Raw genomic sequence first — 16,702 nt, forward strand, 5'->3', positions numbered from 1 at the left:
GACGATGTGTTGATATATGCTGGTTCTACTGAAGAACATGATGAAGTGTTGAGACAAGTGTTAAGCAGATTGAGTGAGGCAGGGTTGACGGTGAAGAGGAGCAAGTGTAAGATTGCGGTACATAGTGTGGAATATCTGGGACATGAGATAGATGAGCAAGGGGTGAGGCCTAAAAAGAACTTGGTAGAAGCAGTGAGATGTGCACCTGTACCGAAAGATAAAGAGCAGGTGAAACCATTTCTTGGTTTGGCCGAATATTATCATAGGTTTGTAAAGGATTTTGCCAAAGTATCAGTGCCCCTCAGAATGTTACTCAAAAAAGGAGTGAGGTTTGAATGGTCGGCGGAGTGTGACGTGGCCTTTGAGTGCATTAAGCAAGCAGTGGGTGAAGCACCATCCATAGGTAGGTTCGACCCTAAGGACAAAACGGTCTAGGACGCTGAGAGGGGCAGAGAGCAAATATTCAGTCATTGAAAGAGAAACGTTGGCCATGTTTTGGGCAGTAAATCATTTTAAGTTTTTCTTGTGGGGAAGAGGATTTGTGGTCAGATCGGACCACAAACCCATGGTTCAGATGTTTGAGAGTGGCAGGTGGGCCATGGGTTCTCCAAGAATAAGCAGGTGGGGTCTAGGACTCCAAAATTTTAACTTTGAAGTGAGCTATTTACCAGGGAAGCGGAATGTTGTGGCAGATTGCCTTTCCAGACTGCCTCTTAAGGGTGAACCTATGAGGGACAGAGAGACAGAGGAGGAGTTAGTGGTAGCAGAGGTAAAAAGTGCGGTCAGTAAGGAGGAATGGGCGAAAGAAGAGAATTCTGATAATGATCTCAAGTTAGTCAAAAGTTGGACAGTGATGGGGTGGCCAGAAAGAAAAAATCTAGATAGTAAGTTCAATACTTGGTGGGAAGTAAAAAATGAGTTAAACCTATGTGAGGATAGGTTAAGGAGGGGGAGATGCATTGTTCCTCCTCATTCCCTTAGGTCGGTGCTAGTTGAGCTGGCTCATCAGGGGCATCCTGGAGAAGCGGCTATGAAAAGGAAATTGAGGCAGAATTTTTGGTGGCCTGGAATTGACAGGTGTGCAGAAAGGTGTGAAAAGGATTGTATAATTTGCCAAACAAGTGACAAATGCAGGGTGGTGAGAGAGGCTCCGATGATACCAAATGTGGTACCGGACCAGCCGTGGAGCAAGTTAGCAGTGGATATAATGGGTCCGGTGGCGGGTCTGGGAGATGGGTTAAAGTTTGTGTTTGTCGTAGTAGATTTTCATTCCAAATGGTTTGAGTGGGAAGCTGTAAAGGAGGTCACGGCAAGGGAGTTGATTGGATTCTTAGAAAAGGTATTTCTTAAGGAGGGGGTGCCGGTTGAAATTGTGTCGGATAATGGGGTACAATTTGTGTCGGGAGCAATGAAGAAGTTTCTTACAGGATACAGTATAAAACACACAAGGACTGCTCTGTATAATCCTAAAGCCAATGGAGTTGTTGAAAGAGTTAACAGGTACATAAAGGGGGGCCTGCAGTTGGCCATGAAGTTGAGGCAACCATGGAGGGAAGTATTGAGGATGATGACATGGAATTATGTCACTACGCCACATTCTGTGACGGGAGTATCTCCATTTGTTTCGATGAAGGGAAGGGAGCCTGGGACAAGGCTTTGTCCAGGATGGCTAGGAATGGCCAAAGTGGTTAATGTTGACCGGAATCAGATTATGAAACTTATTGCATTGAGTCAGGAAAGAAATAAGGAACTGTTTGATGACAGGATGAGGGTGAAAGAACGTGAATGGAAGGTTGGGGAAAAAGTGTATGTCAAAAACCCTAGACTTGTGAACAAGTGTGTGGAAAGTAGATTTCTGGGTCCTAAGAAGATATGTGCAGTAAAAGGTAATGTGGTAATTCTGGAAGGTGGCGAAGTATGGTCGAAAGGAAGGTTGGCGAAGGTGGGTGATGAGGAAAGGAGTGAAGGTGAAAAGCAGGTGAGGAAGGGGGAGGAGGATAATACGAGATTGGATGAGAAGGTGAAAGGAAGGGTGCTGGATGAGAACATGGGAAAGACAGGTGGAAAGGTCAGAGAAGATGACATTCAGAGGTCAAAGGTCGAAGAAGATTCTTCACATAGGGCTAGGTCTAAGCCGGTGTGGATGAGGGATTACGAGACTTGACATTGAAGTGCTCACGTCATGTTTAATGAATACATGATGTAGATGGACACTGCGGGTACTCAGGTCATGCGCAAGCTATGTGCTACTGTGAATTTTTATTGTATTCGGGTTCAGACAAACTTGTTGATTAATTTTAATTGTTGCTAAGTTTTACATTACAGTTATAAGCATTATTAAAAAATATATTTGCCCTGTTTGAGGGGGAAGATGTGTAGAGAACATAAAGTCTCTCGCGGCGGTCGCGCATGCTCTCGTGTTTACGTTTCGAATGAGAGCCGCGCGACCGCAGCGAGGATGGCGGTTAGAGCGTGAGGTGAAGCGGCTCAGAGTGAGGAGGGCGACGGACAAGCTCCGTGTCAATAAACTCACTTACCTGTTCATCTGTGTGGCCTCCTTTCTTCACTATGCATGGACATGCCACGTTTATTCCAAGCACACGCGGTGAAGTTGCGTTTTGCCACGCGTATGTGCCCTTAAAGGGGCAGGCACCACACAAGGTACATTTTTCACCTGGCCTAAGCCACCAATAAACTCAATTTATGGTGATGGACCGTGACCACCTGTGGAAAAAGCGAAAGGAAAAGGACCACTTGGGAAACTGCTGTATACGAACGCATTGGTGAGTGCTGCTTAGTAACTTAATGTAACATAATCTATAAAACAACGAGAATCCAGTAATTTTACCAGCAAAAAAATGATCACTGTATGTTATTCCGAAAATACAAAGGAATATCTGAGATTTATGACTTTGTTGTTAATCTTTTTTCCAATGCTTAAATATATCCTCACGATCCAAAAGCCTGTTACTGAATAGTAAAGAATATATATATGTATGTAAATATTTAATTATTGACCAAAACAATATGTTACCAGCTGCTTTACAATGGAGCAGACGCGGAAATCTTGTCTCTTCAATATGGCTGCCTAGTAAACACGCGGCAGAGCACGCGCACTCGCGGGTGCGCGTGAAATGGTTGACGCCTGTCTTATATGTCTATCGTCCCCAAGCCTCTGCCCAGTTGGGGCGCGGCGGCCGTGGGGCGGACCCGGACGCTGGGCGCTCCGGGGCTGGGGCGGGCAAGGCAAGTGCTGTAACTTGGGCACAGCCTCTGGAAGTGCACTAGGCACCAGGGGGGTGGGTGGTGGCTCTCAGCGTAGCGGCGCCCCTCCCCTCGGAGGTGGGAGACTGGTTGGCAGCATTATTCGCCGCGAGTCTCCCGTGTCGCCCACCACCCTGCGGACCGGGAGTCAAGCGGCACTGGGTAAGAGGCGTGATAAAGTAGTGGAGTTTGAGACGGTTGGAGGTTGCTGTCAGAAGCTCTCTTCTTTGGATGCAGCCATTGTCTACATGCCGACACGAAACTTTAAGGGGGAGTTTAGAAAATGGAGACTTTGCTTTTTAGTTCCTCTTCAAAAATAATGACTTTTCTCCATTACATTAGAGGGGAGGCCCAGTTATAAAACACGTTTTCTGCTAGGTCCGGTGATTGATTGTTAAACTTTTGAAATGTTAACATTAAGATAGAAATGTTTCTTTCTCTCGCATTTTTTCTCTCGCTGCTATGGAGAAAATTATAGTTTATTCCAGAAATTCATTTATTTTTGGTTTGATTGAATAGTTCATTTCCTCTACATGTGTTTTCCATGGCCAGTACAGGTGTCCGAAACCCCAGAGGCTGCAGCCTGGATGTAGCTATTTAATTTCCACTAGAGCTGGGGCCTCTTTGCTCTAGGATTGCGAGCCCTCGCATGTTTTGCAAGTATGTATGTTCTCTTTTGCGGAGGAAATGCGAAGTTCATGTTGGCATCAAACTGAGGGAGGCTGCCCATGAATTCGGGCGTTTGTTTGCTTGTCAGCATTACTCGTTGCAACAAGTCCCTCAGGGATGTTTCGCAGCAAATGAAGGACTCTTATTTTACCACCAGTGTTGTATGCGGTAGGAAGTGTTTTGCTTTTAAAGAGGAAATATCGAAACTTTTAGCCGAATATTCGTAAGATCCTTTTCATACTGGGGAGAGCTGGCAAGTTTGCAGAACGCAGGGTCTAAAGCTTGCTTCGGTTTCAACCTTATGGTGTGTAATAGCAAAAAGCCATAGGTGTATATTTGAATGCACTTGTCACTCTGCAGCGTACTCGGGAAATACAGTGGGCAGAAGGATGATGGTGTCACTTCTGGAGCATTGAAACAAAGCAGAAGAGAAGGCATGATTGTCATTTAAAAAAATAATACTCTTGCGATCATAATGAATTAACGGAAATGTAAAGGGGGGAAATTGAAGGCATGGCAGCCTGCAATACCAGTATCCAGCCCTGTGTACATGTCGCAGCATTTTATCAAGCCGGCACAAGCTTTTTAAAATCCTTGCTTGTAAAGTTTTGTGTGACACTTTACAGCCATTAAGTAACAAGGAACTGTTTATGGTACAATGCTTTAATTTGTGCACTGTTGGAGTTTAACTCCCGAGAGCAAACATCTGTATGTTATTACTTTTTTAAAGCACAAAATGAAAATGGTTTTCCGATGCAGTTTATTAAACCACTTAAACTATTTTCTGCAACCCACTAAGAGCTGCATATTAGCTTTTCTTAAAATCCAAACACACTACATTGACTGTATGGATCAGCAAATGGCAAATCGCTTATTACATTAAGCAAGATGATGTATCTTGCTAAAGGGGATGACAGCTTGTGGCCATGTATTATACAAAATAAAATGCCCGCTACCATGCGTAAAAATGATACTGCAAGCAAGCCACCTTAGAGTTCTGTGACCTTATAAAGGGCCTCGACCTCAAAGAACTCTTCAGTGACTTGCTTACAACGAATTGTAGGGGCTACTTTATCCCATAGGTTACAGGTTATTTGTGACTTCACTACGGACTTGTAATAAAAGAAGACCTCTCTTCTGCGATGTAATCCGTTATTGCAAGTGTTTTGTCATTGTCTGCTGCTTGAACCAGCACAGAGTAGAAATCCAAGTGCCATTGCAGCTGGGACAATTAATTAAATCTGGGACCAGCTTTTAAAATCTTTCTTATGAAATCGCTTTGTGACACTTTGCAGACATTAACTGATAGGCAACTCTTCATGGTAGTGCGCTGCTGGATTTTAACTCGGGAGACCAAACATCTGCATGTTATTGCTTACTTTAAAGCGGTGCATGCAAACGTTTTAGATGAGTTATTTTAACTATTTTTCTGCATTTAGAAGCCTGCTTAAGACTTAAGTGAACCCAGAAGGAAATATGGGGCAAGTTTAGTGAAGGGTAAAGGAAACTGATTCTGGTGGGCAGAGGTATTTTGTTTCTGATTCAAAGCACCATTCTATAGCTTAGAGAGAGAGATTTGTTTTTACGGCATCAAAAGTTCGGCTTTATCCGGGAAACACAGTTCCATCCTTAGACTTCTTGTAAGAGCACAGTCTTGAAATCTTTACAAACGTTGAGGTGGTAGTCTTGTAGTGTTAGTACTTGAGGTAGGTTGTGCCAGAGGACAGCCAGCCTTCTTGTGCTGAGTCTCGTTTTGTTTGTTTCACAGTTTATGGGCAGTGGTTGAGGATCCGAGGTGTCTGGTTGGGTTGCAGTCTATTGCTATTTCTGATCGATGTTGATAATGTTTGGAGAACTAAAATGTTATACACTCGTATCAGTGATGTTAAAATAAAGGATGAAAAAAGTAATTGACAAACATCGTTCAATTAGCGGAATATTAAAGTGCCTATATTTGTGTTTAAACATGCTTTTTAGGGAGCTTTATTTTACTACTCCACAAGCCATGTCATCTTTTTGTTGAAATAGTCCTATCCTATTAGTATTCTGTTGCAAATGTATATTTGATCAAAGTCAGTTTGCTATACCAGGTGTGCATACAAGAGACACATCAACGTAGTTCATACTTGAATGTACAGCATGGGATGTCCATAGCCCTTCCACTTATTTGTTTCTACTTAATTGCAGTAGGTTGTTTTGGTAGAAGGCTCAGCAGCTTGCATCCAATGTCTGGCTTGCAGTTTACAAATAATCAATGCGTTTCACCACAACCATTCCACCACAGTTCTTCCCATGTGTACATTACCTCTGTGGTAAGCGCTCACATTAAGGGAGATGAATGTCTTTTTACTTCCTACATTTGTCAAAAGCAATTGATGTCATATTATCAGCAGTGTGACAGTGACTCATTCGTGACAGGGGCTTGTGTGTATATCAAGCTGTCTGGACTGTGTACCCACAACAACTGTGTTTGGTCCAGCCCCCCCCAACACTCCCCCCTTGCAAAGGACTGTTTCCTTCCTTCAGTGAACTGGATCACTCCCTGGGAGGTCCCTTGGGATCTAGTGTTTCAAAGACAGCTCTGTCACATCAATGATCACTTTTTATAGTAGGCAGACAGAGGAATGAGGAGAGGTGACCACAGAGCGGTCTCACCATCTTGGATTTCCTTGTGCTCCCTAAAGTTCTTGTCCCCTTCCTTACATCTGTAGACAAGGCATTCTGGGTATGACATCAGCAGTCAAAGGACGTTTGTTTACAGCGTTCAGTATTGGGCCCTTCACTTGCTGTGGACCAATCCGCTCTAGCATTTTGACAAAAAATGATGCTGGGGCCTGCTCCTTATTTGATATATCTTTGGAGACAGATTCACAGGAACCTGATTGAGAGCAATGTAAGTGGTCTTGCAAAGCCCCCATCTGCCAATGTTGGGGTCCGGGGGGGGGCTTGCTGCGCTTGGCTCTGTAAGAGTAAAGGGGTGCAGGGTTCATTAGTAGGAAAGGCTAATGTGAAACCTATGGTGTTGATGGGTGCGGGTGAGAAGTATCCAGTTGCTGAGTACCAATCGGTTTTCTATGGATTTTGCAGAAGAAACTTGGTAGTATTTTATCCACACGGAAAAGCCCAGGATCTGATAGACTGCAAATAGCTACATTGTACCCCATGAAGAACAAAACAAACATCTACGAGTTGGCAGATGAGGGAAAGGGTTGCTGTGAAAATTACCATAACCCACTAAGGCTTATGGGAGGCAAGGTTCAGTAGAAGGGCATCTTAAAATGTGAGGACCACAGTCATCCATTTCACCTTAGCAGTCTGAAAGATGCCCCAAACCTTACTCGAACATGCTCCATAGCTATACTCAGTTGCCTATTGGACCGTTTGCACGTCCATGCAGGAGAAGACTCCAGGATACGGAATCCTTGCTTGTTTTGCCCAGAGGTATAATCTGCTGTCTTCCACAAGCTCCAAACCCTCCTCACAGTTCAAAATGAACCTCTCCCTCCCCGATTACGAACAATACTGTCTTCTCCAACGTCTTCTGCCGGAGAAATGAAGACATGAGATCCAAGAAACGGGAAACCATTCTCCCTAACCATCTCAAGTGTCTTTTTGAAATGGCCAATTTGGCCGGACAAGGCCTACTTCAACTGAGAGACTGGTAACCAACAACTTCCCACTGGAGCTGACTGAACCCTGAGCATGCTCTGTACAAACCATCCTGGTTGGGAAAGGCCAAAGGAAGAACTTGCCTTGCAAATTGGAAGTATGTTCTAGTTCATTTAAACCTGCGAATAATGAATCACTTTTAGTAAATTTGGTTTGGTAAAAATAAGTGTGTATTTTAGTGTATGTATAAAAACGTAAGAATTATTTTTTTCTTTTTTCACTTAACTGTACAGGTCTTGTTACGCTATATCTTCTTTTGGGCCCCATGGTTGTGACCACTGCCAATGTTTCCCCAAGGACTAAAAACGATGGAGACTCACTTGCGATGGCCTTCAGCCGTTCTATTGGCCTTGTGAGGCTGATTCGCCGCCCACCCCTCTTGTGTCTGTCGTAGTAACTAACCAGACCCTCTACCTCCAGCCAGGACCTTTTTGGCCTTGGCCGTGGTCACTGTTTATCCTCATTGTATTAAGAAACCAGATCCCACCAGCCGTGGCCTTTGACATTGGCCCATGCCCCCTTTTTTCCTTTCCCTATCCCTAAATTGCCAAAGTAGTATTTTTCTGCGAAATACCCGCAGTCAGCCGCATGCTGATTTCTTTTCCTGGGTTACCAATAAACATTCTCGTGGCAATGCATTGTTATTGATTACTGCGGAAATGGGGAACACACTTCAGTTTCTTCCCTCTCCATCCTCACTGCATCTCTACATATGCACCCATCCCCCTTTCTATATGCCACCACACTCTCCTTTTAACCCCCAGCTCCCTTTTCTCTCTCTGGTTTGAATGAAGCGTTTTTCCCACGAGCATCTTGTGACATTTGTGCAGTAAAATGAAAATATTCTGGTACAAACAGACTCCCCACTCCCCCGAAAAAAAGTTCCCACTCCACATGTGGTTCCCTTTCACCTTCCCCACCACTACTCTGATCTAGAACTACCCCTTTCCCTCCTTCAGATATCATTTTGAACACTTAACTTTTTTGGCTATCCTCATGATTACTGAGGGTATCTCTTGCATCTGGAGGGAGACGCAGATTTTCATTTCTGAAAAACTTCACTGATGCAATGCACCATGGGAGATTTAGGAGTTGTTTGGGACCAGGGGCGGCACCTCTTTCTCCTTCAAGTTATTTAAGTACTAGATGGCTTTACATAAACCCCTAAAGAGAAGGTACAACTGTGTCACCCAGCAGTTTTTGTGCAATGGGTGTTCAAGTGTTTTATTATTATTTTTGTGTCCCCCCCTCCCTATATGGTGAGAATGAATGGGAGTAGGCAGAAAATGTTTACATTTTTTTTATTTTCTTAATATACGATCATTTAACACATTTTCCTCAACATTTACATTTGGAGCGGCCAGTGCAAAGCATTTTGCTTGGAAAATGTCATCCTAATATGTCAAGTTTCGAGCAATAGAATTTTGGGAAAAGTCAATGCAAAGTGGTTTTACCTTAACTGTAGGGTAGCATGTATATATTTGTGTATACACACTGCTTCAGATATTTCGATGTGGGAGTATTTTATTTCCTATCTTTTATTTATTTACGCATTTGTTAAGCGCACCAAACTGGGGGCATCTGGACGCTTGTTACATGGAGTGTTTTGTTGCAAGTGCTTACAAGCAGGAAAGGCTAGGTATTTTCATAATTGTATACATAAGTTAATTACAGGTATATTGATAGCATTGGTTGCGGTGACGGTTGAATGAAATGTTAAGGTAAATGGTGCATACATTTGTCTAAAATGACATATAGGTTTTGTATTCGGTTAGATTATGGTCTTGTGCAAACAGCCACGTTTTAAGGCCTTTGCGAAAAGACCTGTAGGAAGCATCAGATCGGAAGGCTGGTGGGAGTGTGTTCCATAACTTGGGAGCAATTACCGTGAAGCTACTTCGCCACTGCTTTCTACTGCTTGCATCTGGGGATGACAAGTGAGTGGGCTTGGGCGTCACGGGTACGTCTGGTTGTTTGGGCCATGGTGATTTTCCTGGACAGTTAAGTCGGTGCGGTATTGGAGATGCATTTGTGGGTGAGTGCTAGTGTTTTAAATGTAATGCATTCTCTGACCGTTATTTTGGATAATCTGTAGAGTTTTTAAATTGTGGGTATTGGTACCTTCAAAAATGGAGTTGCAATAGTCGATTCTCGATAGGATGAGGGCTCTGGCGAAGGTGATGCAACTGTCGGTGGACAGGAAGGGTCTGCAGGCATTGATTAGTTAGCAGTGTATGCTGTTGCAGATGCGATGGAGTTGACTTGTCTGCTTATACTGCCAGGGCCTTTACCTCTTTTGCAACTGTGATGGTGTTACCGTCGCTGTTGAGTGTTTTTAGGCGAGATTGTGTGCCAATGAGGAGTAGCTGTTATTTTTAAAATTAAGGCATAGGCCATGTTGAGCCATCCAGGCCTGGATGGTGAGAGTGCGATGGAGTCTGTGTTGTAGTTTCCGGAGATGGATATGAGTATTTGGGTATCGTCAGCGTAGTTTGTCTCTGTGACGCCCAGGGCATCAAGACGGTCAAAGAGAGGTTTGGTGAAGATGTTATGCATGGTCGGTGAGGCACAAGATCCTCAAGGCACTCTGCAGGTGACTGGTGATGGTGGGGCTGCCGCAGTGTCAGAGAACTCTATTAATGTGGTTAGTAAGGAATGACTCTATCCACGCGATGGCATTAGGCAAGAAGTGGCAAGCTAAGGAGAGGTTTTGGCAGAGAATCTTATGATTGACCAGATCAAAGGCTGCCGAGCAGTCAAGGAGGATGGCCAAGTTACTGTTTATCTTTAATCTCGTGCATTTGGATTTTTTCTTTTAACCTTTTATTTATTGGCAGAAGTTAGTAACAGGTACACAGTGCAATCAAATCTGTTTACATACACAGGAAGACATTTCCTATAACAGTGAATGACATATACGGACATATTTGCCTAGCACATCTCAAGCCAATGTTATCCAGGGCTTGATCGGTCATTGCGTGGGCGGCAAAGCAGGAGGTGCTGCTTCGTCGTCAGATTGTCTGTTGAGGTAACTACAGAAGGCAGTCCAAACATTCTTAGGGCGAGAGTGCATGGGGATGGAGTTGTATTCCTCTTCGCAGGTCTGAGTCCAGGTGAGTGCATTCAGCCACATTGTAAATGTGGGAGGGGAGGGGCGTTTCCCGTACAATAGTATTAATTTCTTAGCCACCATACTGCTTACATTTAGAAATGACATTTTCTTCACCTCGTCACCATTCCACATCCCAAATAATGCACCAATCTGATCTGGGTCTACCGCGGTTCCAACAATCTCAGATAATGCCTTAAGGATCTGATCCCAGAATGTGCTAAGTGCCCTGCATGACCAGAATATATGTATGTGATCATCGCTTTGAGTGGCATCTTGGGCAGCCATCAGCTTGGTTTCAGTCAATTTTGGCCAATTTGTATGGGGTATAGTATAGTCTGTTCAGGACTTTGTACTGCATGCAACAGAGCCTAGAATTAAGAGACTCTACGTGTGTGCGTGCACATTTTCCTCCAAACCCCATCGTTGATCTCGAGTTCAAGTTCCCCCGCCCATTCATTACGTGCCCTGGGTGGCTGATCGGGAGACTTGGCCATCAGTAATTTGTATAGGGAGGAGACTACGCCCCACCTAGCACTAGAGTTGGCTATGTACCGTATTTCGAGCGTATCTGGGGGCTCGTCTGGGTAAGACGACCACATAGTGCGCACCGCAGCCCGCAGTCTGTAATATTGTAGCATTTCTGATGCCGATCCAGAGTGGCTGGGACGCCAGGTCTGTGGAGTGATGAACTTGCCCTCCGGGAATCGATCCGTCAGTACTTGGTACCCCAATCCTAGCCAGTGTTGAGAAAGGAGTTTATCGCGTGTAGGCTCAAGCACTGGAAATACCCATATGGGGAGCCATTTATAGTAGGGCCGCGATTGGGACTCTGATTCGAGTATACGACTCCACGCCAGTAGTGTGGTTTAAACCGGGTCAGGTGAGGCATCAGCTTTGTACTTGCGATGAAGGACCAATGTCATTAAGTTGACTCCCTTCGCTGCAAGTCTTTCCAGTTTAACATGAGAGGAGCAACTGGGTACCTATACCAATACGTGGCGTGCTTGGCTTTTGCCGCAGTCCAGTAAAGGGTCATGTCAGGGGCGGTGAAGCCCCCTTCTTGTAATCTAGCGTCATATGTTGCCATTTCTTGCGAACAGCCCCAGAACGCCATAGGAATTGTGCGCACATTGTGTGTGTTTTGTCAAAGTATTGTTTCCCTGGCCATATTGGGACATTCGCAAACACATAGAGAAGCTTGGGAACCAATATCATTTTTATTAATGAAAGCTTCCCCGCCAGTGATGGCGGGAGCGACTGCCATCTAGTAATCTTTGCGTCAATGTACTGCATCATGGAGGTATAATTATTGGACAGGAGAGTCAATTTGGAGAGCAATATTTGGAAGCCCAGATATCTAATACCTCCCGGGGACCAGTGGAGTGGGTATTCACAGGCCGGTTGCTGAGTAGCGGCCGTGAGCGGGAATATCTCTGATTTGGAGTAATTGATAGTGAAGCTGTAGAAGATGCCTATTTTAGTTATGTCCCGTAAAATTGGATCTAAATGGATGGCAGGGTTCCTGATATAAAGCAGGACGTCATCTGCGTATAGTGATATTATTTCAGGGGTGTCCCTCAACCGAATGCCCCTGCAAGAATGTATCGTTCTGACGTGACCCGCCATTGGTTCAATGACAAGTGTAAAGAGAATGGGGGAGAATGGGCAGCCCTGGCATGTACCTCTGCGTAGTGCAAAGGATGACAAAGTTAGTGAATTTACCAGGACCCTAGCCGTGGAGTTTGTATATAATAATTTAATATGATATCATATTTGGTCCCACCCCAATCTTTTCCAGGACCACCAACATATACTGCCAGGAGACCATGTCGAAGGCCTTTTGGGCATCCAGTGTAACCGCGACTGCATCTGCCTTTTGGGTCTATCCTAAATAATACATTGAAGAGGCGTCTGATGTTAAGAGCCGTTGAGCGTCCAGGGACAAATCCACTCTGGTCTTCATGAACCACCTGGGGCATAACCGGAAGAAACCGATTTGCGATAACCTTGGCAAATATCTTAGTGTTGATATTCATAAGCAACAGGGGCCTGTAGGACCCACATTCATCTCTGGGCTTGCCGCGTTTAGGAAGGACTGTGATAATAGCCTCACGTAGAGATGGAGGGAGAGTAGTTTCCTGCAGTGATTCAACTCAGACTTCCAGCAGTTTAGGTGCTAGAAGTGCCACATGCTCCTGGTAAAACTCTGAAGTGAGTCTGTCCGGGACAGGGGCCTTACCTTTCGGGAGGTCGGTAATGGCCCTAACAATCTCGTCAAGCTCGAACAGGGTTTCTAGCTGTACCCTAGTGGATTGGGAGATGAGTGTCATAGGGATCCGATCTAGGTCGCAGATGTCCCGTACACTATGCTCGGAACGCGGTGTGTACAACTCGGTGTAGAATTTGGAGAAGGTTTCCAGTATATGTTGATCAGCCCATTGCTGAGCGCCTGTTCGTCTCTTCATGCGTTCAATGTGGGATCTGCCCCCCTCTGCCCTAACCAGCCTGGCCAATGTTCTCCCTGGCCTGTCCCCCTCACCATATTTCCTAGCCGCCTGTGTACGAGTAAAATATTGTATCTCCCGTGCATTTGGATTTTTAAATCCAGGAGGATGTATTCTGTTCCGTGGCCTGGGCGGAAGCCATATTGGCGGGTGCTGAGAAGTTTGCGGGTTTCAAGATGATTTTGTATTTGCAGGTATTTTGTATTTGCAGGTATTTTGTATTTGCAGGTATTTTGAGGAGGAAGGGTACGGTCGTAATGGAGCGGAAGTTGATAGGTATGGTATGTTAGCATCAAGTGTGGGCTTCTTAAGGAGGGGGGGGGTGGAAGTACCCAGGCTTCTTTAAGTTCTCTGGGACATTGCCAGTGGAGAAAGAATTGTTGATTAGTGTTGTGATGAAGGGGGCTAGCTCTTCAGCAAGTACTTTTATAAGGGTGGCCGGGCTTATGCCACCTTGGCATTTTGAAGGTTTCAGTCCTTTGATGATCTTGGTGGTTTCAGTAGTTGTGATCGGGGTGTATTTAAACCCAGGGGTGGAGGGAGGGTTGGGAGGGTGTTGGTCAGGAGGCTGCATGGGTGTCCAGTATTGATTTTTTTATTGGTGGTTTTGGTTTGGAGTAGGGTGATTTTTGTCAGTGGTTTTGGATGTTTTTGCACCAGCTGAAATCTATTTTTTTTTTTGTAAATCTTTTTTTTCTCAACAAAGAATTTTATTAGGTTTTTACCAGAAGATAACATCAGGATCATATAAAGCTTAATTGCAGTACAGTTAATACATACACGGGCGAGTAGTTGCGATACATGATACTTTTCCTTCAGGCATACTGAATTTCTGTTGGTGTAGCGGTCTCTTTGCCCTTGTGTGGAACCTATTAGTTCTAGGACCTAGGTGAGCCAGCATGTCTTAGGTGGGTGGCGGGTTAGGCCCGGGTATTTCTCTGCGTATTCCATGAAGGGAGCCCAAGTGTTTCTGAAGGCAGTGATGTTTCCAAGCCGCAATGCATTAATTTCCGACACCACTATGTCCCAGCATTTTGTCCACTGCATAGGTATTGAAGGGCCCTCGGGATGTTTCCATAACCACGCTATGGAGATCTTGGTGGCTGTTAGTGGGGTGGGTGATTAGCTTTGCTATCTGCCCTGTTAGTGGGAATGATCCACCCCCGGTATCTCACAGTAATACTATGCCTGGGTCCCAGGGGATTGCCAGGCCTGTGATGAGCTAAAGCTGAGATCTTTTTTAAAAAAAATGTTATTATTTGGTTTAGTTGCAACGCAACTTTTCACATATTTAAACATAAGAGCACAATAATTGATCATATATACAAACCGCCATAATGACAAAATATAAAATCACATTAATATACATAATCGCACTAGGGCACAGGTTACATTTATCCATCATTTTGCCCTGGCTAGAGGCGTTTACAACAAAATACATTTACCACACCATACTACTACCATTGCCGCATAAACCTTTTGACGTACATAGCTCATAGCATTCCAAATACTGATTGAGCCACTATGAATGGTCTCCATCTTTGGACCCCGTGCCCTTAAGCATAACCTCAACTCGAGGTAATGCCATATTTAAGAACTGTACTATGCTACCTGTACCCTCTCCCTCGGATTAGAAAACATTTGCCATAAATGATCATCTGACACCTCAGTGTAGATTTTAAACGCTTTATCAAAGCATCTTGACAGTATATACTTCAGAGCACCACATTCTACTAGATTCTTTTTGTGGTGCTATCCGTAGGGGAAACTTGTTTCTAGTTCACGTAGGATGGCAAAGAGTTCTTGTGCCAGAGTTGGCATTTTCTATTCTCTCGTTGTAAATGGAGCTCTTGGTTTGCAAAATGTCTTTTTGTAATTTTTGGAAAGGGCTGTGAAGTGCTGTTGATTGAGGGTGTTTTTGTCCAGGTGTTCTCTGCTCTCTCTCTTTTAGAGGAGAGTAGGATTTTGAGGCTGGGGCTGTACCAGGAGTTGATGTGCGCACTTGGTTTGGGCTTGCGTACACTTCGAGGTGCTACTATGTTGATGGCTTGAAGAAGGGTTTGGTTATAAAGATCGACCATGGAGGTGGGGTCTGTGTTTGTGTGCATAGGCGCTGTTAGTGGGAGAAGTAATGGTAGTAGGTTGGCTGGCGATATGTTCCGTGAGTTTCTTGAGGGATGCAGGAGCTGATTGTGTTATGGCCTTTGAGCAGGCTGTTGCGATGATATTGAAGGTAATGATGTTGTGGACTGACCAGGGGCCAGGAGTGTTGGTTAGAATGGTGGTGTTGCAGTTGAGATTTGCTATCCAATCTAGAGTGCAGCTTTTATTGTGGGTGGGGCTTCAGATGAGGTGCATGAAGCCTAGGGATTCAACAGTGTTGGCTAGTGCAAGAGCATGGGGGTCAGATGGGTCATTGAGACTGAAGTTGATATCTCCTATGAAAATTTATTTTGGAGGTGGGCTTGGTGTTGGTGGAAAGGAGCAATGTCTTCCTCAAAGGAGAGCAGTGGTTCTGAAGTGAATAGTGAGGGTGGCTGTGGCTCAGTGAGATTTTTACTGAAAGCAACTCGCCTGAGCTGATGGTTTGGATTTCTCTGAGGGGGAAGGGTATTTTTTGCAATGAAGGCTACTCCTCCACCTTTAGTGGTCGGTCTATCTTTCCTGTAGATAGTGTAGCCCTCGGGGATGTCTAGGGAGAGGAAGGGGCCAGCTGTAGGGTGCAACCATGTTTCTGTGATTGCTAGGCGGTGTAGTTTGTTACTGGTGATGAGGTCCGAGATGTCAAGATCATGGGCAAGGAGGAATCTGGCATTGATGAGCGCTCCTGCAAAACCAAGTTCTGTTTGATTTTGGGTGGGGTTGTAGAGATGGTTTGACTGTGTGTCATTTATGGTAGTGTAGTTTGGGTGTGATAGTGGTGGGGTCTCTAGCTAGAACGCCCATGGCAGGGGTGAGTTTAGCTGGGATGTTGTTGGCTGGTGAAGGTGTTACTGGGGGATAAGGATGTGTGGGGGTGTCCAGAGAGTAGCTGTCCCGTTCAGGGGCCAAAGTTGTTTTGGTGGTGTACCTGCTGTGCACGGTGTGAGGGGGATGATCATAGGGTTTAAACTTTGAAAGTAAATGTGATTTTAAGGGCGTACAAATTGGCTTTCTCCTTTGCAGGAGAGTAACCAGTGTATGACATCCAGACGACCTGTACAAAAAGTTATAACTGTGTGGAAATCCTTATGTAGCAGCGGTCCACGTTATGACAGAAAAGCAAGTTTCCCTCACAATTTACGGATAAAGCACAGGGTGCAGTAGCACAAGCACCCTCTCACAAATGGAACAGATGAGCACTAACACTGTGAGCTTCCCCTGCGTGCAAATAGGTGCAGTTATATACCATTTACCATATTTATTCCAAGTTATGGATGTTTAAAACCAGTCAATAGCAAACACATCTTTGTCTCCGTTAAGGTTTTGAGGTGGGAATATTTCA

General features: G+C 44.7%; 1 protein-coding gene across 4 annotated transcripts in view; it reads left to right on the forward strand.

Moving 5' to 3' along the window:
• Positions 1 to 3,104: 3,104 nt before the first annotated feature.
• The window catches only part of ZDHHC23 (zinc finger DHHC-type palmitoyltransferase 23), a 317,223-nt gene continuing 303,625 nt past the window's right edge, over positions 3,105 to 16,702 (forward strand). For 2 of the 4 annotated variants that reach the window (XM_069635889.1, XM_069635892.1), the window contains exon 1: positions 3,257 to 3,426. The gene's annotated coding sequence lies outside the window, so the exon portion shown is untranslated. Of the gene's footprint in view, positions 3,427 to 16,702 lie in introns of all 4 variants that reach the window. The other 2 variants (XM_069635888.1, XM_069635890.1) reach the window with 2 other exon arrangements.

The sequence above is a fragment of the Ambystoma mexicanum genome, chromosome 7p, assembly GCF_040938575.1.
Source record: "Ambystoma mexicanum isolate Mex_15411 chromosome 7p, UKY_AmexF1_1, whole genome shotgun sequence".
In the NCBI taxonomy this organism is placed as follows: domain Eukaryota; kingdom Metazoa; phylum Chordata; class Amphibia; order Caudata; family Ambystomatidae; genus Ambystoma; species Ambystoma mexicanum.